Source organism: Lepisosteus platostomus, chromosome 5 (assembly GCF_059453375.1).
Source record: "Lepisosteus platostomus isolate fLepPlt1 chromosome 5, fLepPlt1.hap1, whole genome shotgun sequence".
Lineage (NCBI taxonomy): Eukaryota > Metazoa > Chordata > Actinopteri > Semionotiformes > Lepisosteidae > Lepisosteus > Lepisosteus platostomus.
In genome coordinates, this window is record NC_142615.1 from 56,246,847 (window position 1) to 56,254,840 (window position 7,994).

General features: G+C 41.7%; 1 non-coding gene across 1 annotated transcript; it reads right to left on the bottom strand.

Annotated features, from left to right (window-relative positions):
- Window positions 1-6,581: 6,581 nt before the first annotated feature.
- Window positions 6,582-6,655, bottom strand: trnan-guu (transfer RNA asparagine (anticodon GUU)). Its single transcript has one exon. It is a non-coding gene; the product is annotated as a tRNA-Asn (tRNA).
- Between the last annotated feature and the right edge of the window lie 1,339 nt (window positions 6,656-7,994).

Sequence of the window (7,994 nt, forward strand, 5' to 3'; positions counted from 1 at the left end):
TGGCCTCTCAACAGGCGAGAAAGGACATGATGAATCACCTGAAGAACGGGGTCATCGTGGATTACAACAGAATAGAGATCGTGTCTGGTGAGGCAAACAGGATAGCGGTTGTAAGACTGCTAGAGTCCTTGGGCCTTTTTGTACGTGGGAAGCCTGAAGACACATTGACAAGGTGAGATATTTTTAATTTGTAAGGCTTCTGTAGTTTGAACCGTTGAACTCAAAGGCTGTCGGCACTCCGTCAATTACAGCATAACCATCCAGAAAATATGGGCCAACCTTGAACTCACCGGCCGTGGTTAACGCGTGTTGGATTTTAATGGGCTCTGTGTGTTCGATGTACATAAGCCATTGAATGCTGGGTGTAGAAAATCGTTTTTGCTGGCGGTGGTAATTTTCATGGGGTAGCAACGCAATCGTCTCTTCCTGTAAAAACATAAGTCTGAACATGGCCATGCAGACACTAGCGATGGTCACAAACTGAAAGGGGTCGATGCAGACAACGCAGGCGGCCCCTGACTCAGTCACGCGTGTCTGTCTGGTCATATTCATGACCTCGTCCCGAAACCTGATACAGCCTTCTCTTAGAATTGCCACATCCAACTGGCAGTAACGTTTCAACTCTCTCTGTAAGTTAAATACACTTCCCCTGCATTCTTCTTACCAAACCAAAAACTCGGCTTTCTTGCTCGGCAGCATGTAGTTAACGCCGTAAAGTTCTGGCGGCGGCATCGGTCCGACATAATTTTGGTTTTCTGAAGTGTTCATCAAGTGTGGAAAATTCCCCTTAGCCCCAGGGAACCCCATGGCGGCCGGCAGTTTGCTTAATTTCATAGGTAGAACGTTTAAAGAATCGATAAATCTGATGTTCAGAGCTTTTACAGTCATACACATTATCTTGCCACCCTGATTAATTAGTTCAACGTCCATCTTTTCAGCTAACAACTGTCTGATCACTAGGTAATTGTCATATCCCTTGCCATTGTGCGATATGAACGTATGATTTTTAAAACGTCTATCAATAAATTTACACACAAAATCCTTTAGACAAGTTTCACCTTAAAATTCCCAGCTTCGTTTGTCAATATGAAGGGCATGGACGTAATTTGGTATGTGTGTCCCTGTTTCTTGCATGCATTCAAAGTCGAAAAAAATGTATTTGTTTGAAATTTTGGGGTTGTCCAAAGGCGGTATGTAGCACAAATCTGTGTCTGGGGTGTCGATCACGTTGTTACAACGCGAGCAGTTTCTCTTTACATTTGTGACTTGCGAGGTTATAAACCCGACATTTCTCACAAAAGACCCTGCGCTCACACTTACTCACACCCGTCGCTGCATTCCGCAAGTGTCTTGCCAACCCCTGAGAGCTACGACAAAAGACCTTACAGGCCGGGCAATTCTGAATTTCGGCATCAATTTTGCAACACTGGGGATCTAAACAGGTTTTACAAGCTTTAACACAGGCGTGTGCGTTCTTGTGGCTATACGCCACATGGCAGTTAGTGCAAAAATACGCCGCCCCCACAAAAGCTTTAATATTTAAAACCCCATAAAAATGCTCTTCATGCAGTAGAACAAAAAGTATTTTAGAAATTTGGTGGTGTGGGTCCCGTTGTAAAATATTTCCAATCACCCTGGTCGTGGTACAAAATTTTAATGACCACCTTTAAATGTTTTTCAAAAGCGGTAATGTCTGACAAACTAATTTTCCGATTCTCTGGAAAACCCAACTCTTTGTGCATTCGTTTAGCGGGCACCCCCCTGCATATTCCTAACTATCGTCACCACTAAGCGGTGGCTGTCATTGGTGAGAACCTCTGTGTGGCTCTGTAAGAGGTCCGAGATGTGGCTTAAAAAATCGGCAGCATTTAATTCTCCGGGGTGTCTCCTGCGTGAGAACAAGGGCTTGTTAAAACCACCCGCAGTCAAACGCAGCTGTACAAAATCATTCGCCCCGATGTTTGGAGAAAGTTCATCCAATATTCTCTGGACTGCACCATGCACAGCGTCTATAGCCTGTACATACGAGGTTATTCTGTCGAGATTAACAAAACGAAATTCTTCATGGTGCTCTGTTGCTCTAAAATTATTATAAGACCTGTTATAACTACGTATACGGTCCAGGAAAACTAAGGGGTCTCTTTTCGCCCCTGCACCGCTACCAACCTGATTCAGATCGTTCAGTACAACCGGTTCTCGGTTACCGACATCCTGTTCTGCTACAACAACCTCGGGCCTTAAGTTATTTTCTACCACGGCATTCTCATTGCGTGGTTCGGGCGGCCCTTGGGAAATCTGATGCCTCTCTCTGAATCTTTGACGACGCAACAAACATGCTTTTGCCAGTTTAATTCTTTTATTTATGTACAAACGCTTGCTGTTGGCAAGCGCTCGGTCTTTTAAACACTTTTTAGACCGCATGTTTAGTCATTTATCACCGGGGTTTTGCACCAATGAAGCATGAAATATCATCATCATGGTCTGAAATCCTGAGCTTAGAGCTGCATCTTCTGTAGAAATTATATCTAAGAGGTTAGCGGTGAAAACCTGGATCTGTTTTGGAAACAAGGTTTGTACACCGGCTAAAACCGCTCTTAGATGCTCTAAAGCTCGTTTTTTGGCCACCTCATTACTGATCGCCGTTGATAGTGACTGTGTAATACCGCGCACTGAATCTAGCACATCACCCAACACTAAGTCTTTAGGGGCGTTATGATTTCTCTCCACAGGCTTGACACGTCTGGCTTTGGTCAGGGTCTTAACAACCGTCTCCGATGCAGTCACCACCTTAGGGTCCGACATTTCAGTCACATTTGTTTCGCCGCTCGTCGATACAGCGGCTGTGTGAAAAAAAAAGACTTTTTATTACCTCGCCAATGCTCCACATCTCAAAATCAGAAAACTACACGGTGTTAAAAATAAAAGACTTTTCAACACAACAATCAATGAAATCTAAACTGTCAAAATCAGAAAACTACGATAACTATGATAAAAACGCCACACATGTGGCGCATCCTTACACACAGGGCTGCAGGTGAATGGAACAAGTTACACGGACATGTTGTTACACCGGTTTCCTTTACGGCTGTGGTGGCGCTACTGGGTCAAGCGGCGTGGTTAACAGCCTATAGACCCGCGCACAGACCAGTCGCTTTTAACTTTAAAAGCTAAGCAGTTTTAAAATAAGGTTTTTTAACACTCCCAAACAGAAAAAACACTGGGGGGTTCTACAGTGTGTATTCCAAAATACAGCGTCTTTTGCTCAGAACCTGTGGTAACACCATCCCGCTGATTACGCAGGCAAATTTTTTTGCCCTGCTAGATCAGATCGCCCAGTGTGGTTCGCATGGCTTTAGACACGGGGAGCGGAAGGGGTTTATGAATGCTTTTTCAGATGCCGCAAAGTTTCTCAGCAATGTTGGGGTGGTGGTTACGTGTACCGAACTAATTTTCCGCACCAACATTTAATTGTTGAATGCAAACAGGAGCCAGTAACGCGTGTGTGCTGCGTTGTTTCAGTGTTTGAAAACCCCCTGTTGAAATAAAGCGGTTCACATTTCACATACTTGCAAACTGGAGTCTGTAACTTGTGTAAAAAGTGCTGCTGCGCTGTTTCTGTGTTTGAAAACCCCCTGTTGAAGTAAAGCGGTTCACATTTCACATGGTGTTTGTCCTGCGAATTCTTTCCGTGAGACTTTACGCAGTCAGTGTGTGTGTGTGTGCTTGCACCCCTGCTGCTTTTGAGACTCAGCTTGTGCAGCGTATAAGCAGCCTGGCCGGACAACCACTCGGCCACCCGGCCACGGCTAGCGCCGCTCACACCCCGGGATCTCGCGGCCCGCACCAGACTCCCTGCTCCGCCGTAACTACCCGATTTCCTAGGGTTATAATAGAGCGCACTCAACCCCACGGCAGACATGGTCCCCTTACAAACCAATACACACTTTCACACACCTAAAGCGAGGGATGCACTGCCTTGGGGCTTTGGGACCCTGAGGCTCCGGACCGACCGGCCGGGGGGGAGGCGGGAGTTCCAAAAACGACACACCATTGGCTTCTGAGGGGGTGGGACATGCACAAATAACAACACGCCATTGGCTGGCAAGGGGGTGGGACAGCCAACCACCGCAGACGACCATTGGCTGGAAAAGGGGGCGTGGTACCTGTCAAAAGTTTGACGAAAGGTGTCGCTTTATACTACTAACAGGTCTGTTTTGAGTCTCATGATGATTCTCTTCTGGATCTGAAAAAAAACAAGCAAATTTGTTTTCGATGTATTTTTCAATTTGATCAGATTTTTTCAGGTGAATGCAGTCGATACATTCAAGTTTTTATATGATGACAGGACCTACACTTAGGGCTCAGTACTGATAACACTGCTGATATTGATAGAGTCGAAATAAGTGATGTATTGGCAGCTTTATCTGAGGCGAGAAGTCCTAGATCACCTACAAAAATGTTAGGATTCAGAGGAAGAAATATTTTTCTACCTCACCCAATCCTATTGCATTAACGAGGCTGAAGTTGGCTGCTTATTCGCCAGCTTCTTATTCGCGTTTTTTGTTCCACCTTAAATGCTGCTGCTGTGATGTTATGCCGCCTTTCGCCTGTAGATGGCTCTCTATAGTAATTTTTAAAAATACTAATCCGAGTTGATTACTGCACATATCCCCAGTAAAGGGGAATATGTAAGTAATGATTATCCAAATTGCATTTTTGTATGAAACACATTTCAGAAAATCGAAAACCAATTTTCAAAACTCACAATAACACAAACTGGCATGTTAGACAACAAGTAAATAAGACAAAGGCAAAACGTGAATTCTCAAAATCTTGCATTTTGCAAGAAATGTTATTATAGCAGTTTACAATGGGACATTTAGAACATGGCATATGTGAATATATGGTTAACGGAGGATGAGCAAAGGGTGATGACACTTTCTGCTTATTGCTATGACCCTCCCTCCTGATTATAAAATCGTCTCACAATTCTGCCACTGAGGTGTGAGACACAATGTAACAGACTCTCAAAATCCTGAACTTCAGGAAATGTTGCTGTACCATTTTTAAAATATGACCCTCTGAATATGACATGAGAGAATTCATAGGGAAAAGCTAATTGCTCTTTCTGTTGTATTGCGATGGCCCCTGTTTAGAAAAAAACATCTCAGAATTCTGACACAAAGGTGTGAGACACAATGTAACAAATTATGAAAATCATGAAGTATAAGAAAATTTACTGTACCATTTTTTTAATATGACCCTCTGAACATGGCATGTGAGGATTTATAGTCAACAAAATAGCACCTTTTCTGCTGATTTACTTTTTCCCTCCTTCCTCGTTACCAAAACATCTTAGTATTCTGACACTATGGTAAGAGACACAAAATCACAAATCACAAATCCATGTGAGGATTTATAGTCAATAAAATAGCACCCCTTCTGCTGAATTACTTTTTCCCTCCTTCCTCGTTACCAAAACATCTTAGTATTCTGACACTAAGGTAAGAGAAGATTTGTAATTACAAAACTTCTCTGTTGCATTTCTGCGTTGTGACATTCTGAACATGGCATGTTAAAGTATATAGAAAACCTAGATCAGAACAGGTTAAATGTAATTCATAGTGATTTATATTTTTTTAATTCTTTCTAAATGAAAAAATATGTTTTTCAGTGATTATGACACTTCGCTATTACATAAAATATGCTTCAATGCCAAAATAAATAATAATGAAAAAAATACCCACAGTGGACATTCATAGTTGCGATTATAGGAATGTTATATATCAGGTGAGTAGCTGTGTCAGCATGCGTAGGCTGCAAAGGAAAAAGTAAAGGATAATTCCATGCTGAAAAGAGAAGAAAGGAAACATAACATGTTGGCTGTGGAGCCTTCTTCAGGTGTGAGAAAGACAGGTCAGTAAGCAAAGATAATTTCTTTATCTTTGCTTACTGCAGTTTATCTTTGATGACAACATCAAAGATGTTAGGAAGTTTTACAGCTAACAGCTCCACATCAACTTCCTTTTATAACTAACCTCATCAGATCCCTCAACTCCCAACTCTTCCAATTTCTCACTTCAGAGAAGGATAAAAAACTCAATCATCCTCTACAGAGAAAAACCATCAACACCCCTGCCACCTCCACCAATCCTAACCTTGTTTTTACTATACCCTCTGACCTTTCCCTTTCACCCCTTTGCATCCTCAGCTAACATATTTTAAAATTACAATAGACTGTATAGTATTTATGTTTAAAATTAAGGTAAATATGTCAAAATATCAAAATCCAACTGCACAGTGCTATCTTAACAATGCTTGTCAAGTCTCAAACAAACCTGCACAGTATTTTTAAAATATTTCAGCAGAGGATTCAACTGGAGTATAAATGAAGATTCGACGATAATTTGTTTTGGGTGAATATGGTTTTCTGGGGAGTTGCAATGTTGGGCATTATTGGACATTTCTCGGTGACCCTGACACGTGTTACACACTCGCATTTCCTGCAAATATTAAAATGGTTATGGTTTCGCTGAAAAATCCAATCGACTAAAGACAACGTTTACATCGCAAAAGAATCCCGTCCCTGGGTGGACTCGAACCACCAACCTTTCGGTTAACAGCCGAACGCGCTAACCGATTGCGCCACAGAGACTGGGGTGTTCTTTTCTCGAATCAGAGGTTTTCGGTTAAAACAAAATCTCTTACCGTTTATTTTGGTAATATATGGTAATATTTCTTCTGCACTGTTAACCAATAATTGAATTTCATTTTTTGCAAGCTGTGTGAATTTCATCAAAAACAAGTTTTCCAGAAAGGAAATGAACACATGCATTTAACGAAATCAAGCCCTTTGTGATTGCCCGAAATGGTACGTTCTGTACTACAAGATAGGAAGAAAGACACGGCTGGGATTTGAATCTCGGTTCTTTTGTTTAATAGAGAAGCGCTTTAACCAACTAGGCTACGGTGACAGGACACCCATCACCTTTTACAGCCGCTTGGACACACCGCTCTGAGACATCTGCGTTCAGTAAGCGTTTAACCTGAGCTCAGAGCAAATTGCCTCTTTTACATAGCAGCCCCGACACTGAGAAACGAAGAGAACTGGCTTTTATCTGGCATTTCCATGTCCAATGCGTTTGATATCTCCCAAGGGCGACAGAGTTCTTTTGCCACACTATTTCTTCTTCTTTTTTATTTCTGTACGCTTTGATAAAAAACGAGAAATCATGCAAGGGAAAAATGTCTTTTTTTTCATAGAGAAAACGTGCACCAGGAAATGTTGTGTTGAGAAGAAATGATTTAACATGATACGTGACCTAATTTATCGGAGCAATTGCTCAACCATCAAGGTCTGGAGAGGTTGGAGAGTCTGGTGGATGTGATAATTATACGGTGTTGTGAAAGAAAACAGTCTTTCTTTGAATTCTCAGTCAATCGGAATTTCAGTGCGAAACATAAACCCCTTGTCTGATTTAAAGAGATTATATTTTAAAACTCATAAAAAATCAGAAAACACATGTTTCTCACTTTGAAATTTTAGACGGAGCGGTGCATTACTAGTAGCGACGCTGAGCATCCTATGGGGGAATTCAGGTCATGTGAAATGCCAGCGGTTTAATAAACAACGCGTCTGGTTTCGGATCATAAGATTGTAGGTTTGACTTCTACCTGGCTCGTGTAAATTTTTTTCAAGCTCCTCAGTAATAATGTATATTATGTAATGAACCGCACCTGAAAGCAAACGTTGGGTCTGTTTCCTTTGTTTTCCAGCATGAAATAGCAAATCGTTACAAAAAGCAGCTGCTAATGTCCAATAGCGTTTTTTTTTTTTTCAAATTACATTTTCAGGCTTCAGACACTTTTTAATAAAACAAAAGTGTCCGGAAACACATTAACTTTCAGGTTTGCTTGAACCTGTATTAAAAAAAAGTTATCTGAAACTTCCGGGATTCCATTATCTGATGTAGCTGTCTCTAAAGTTGGACGTG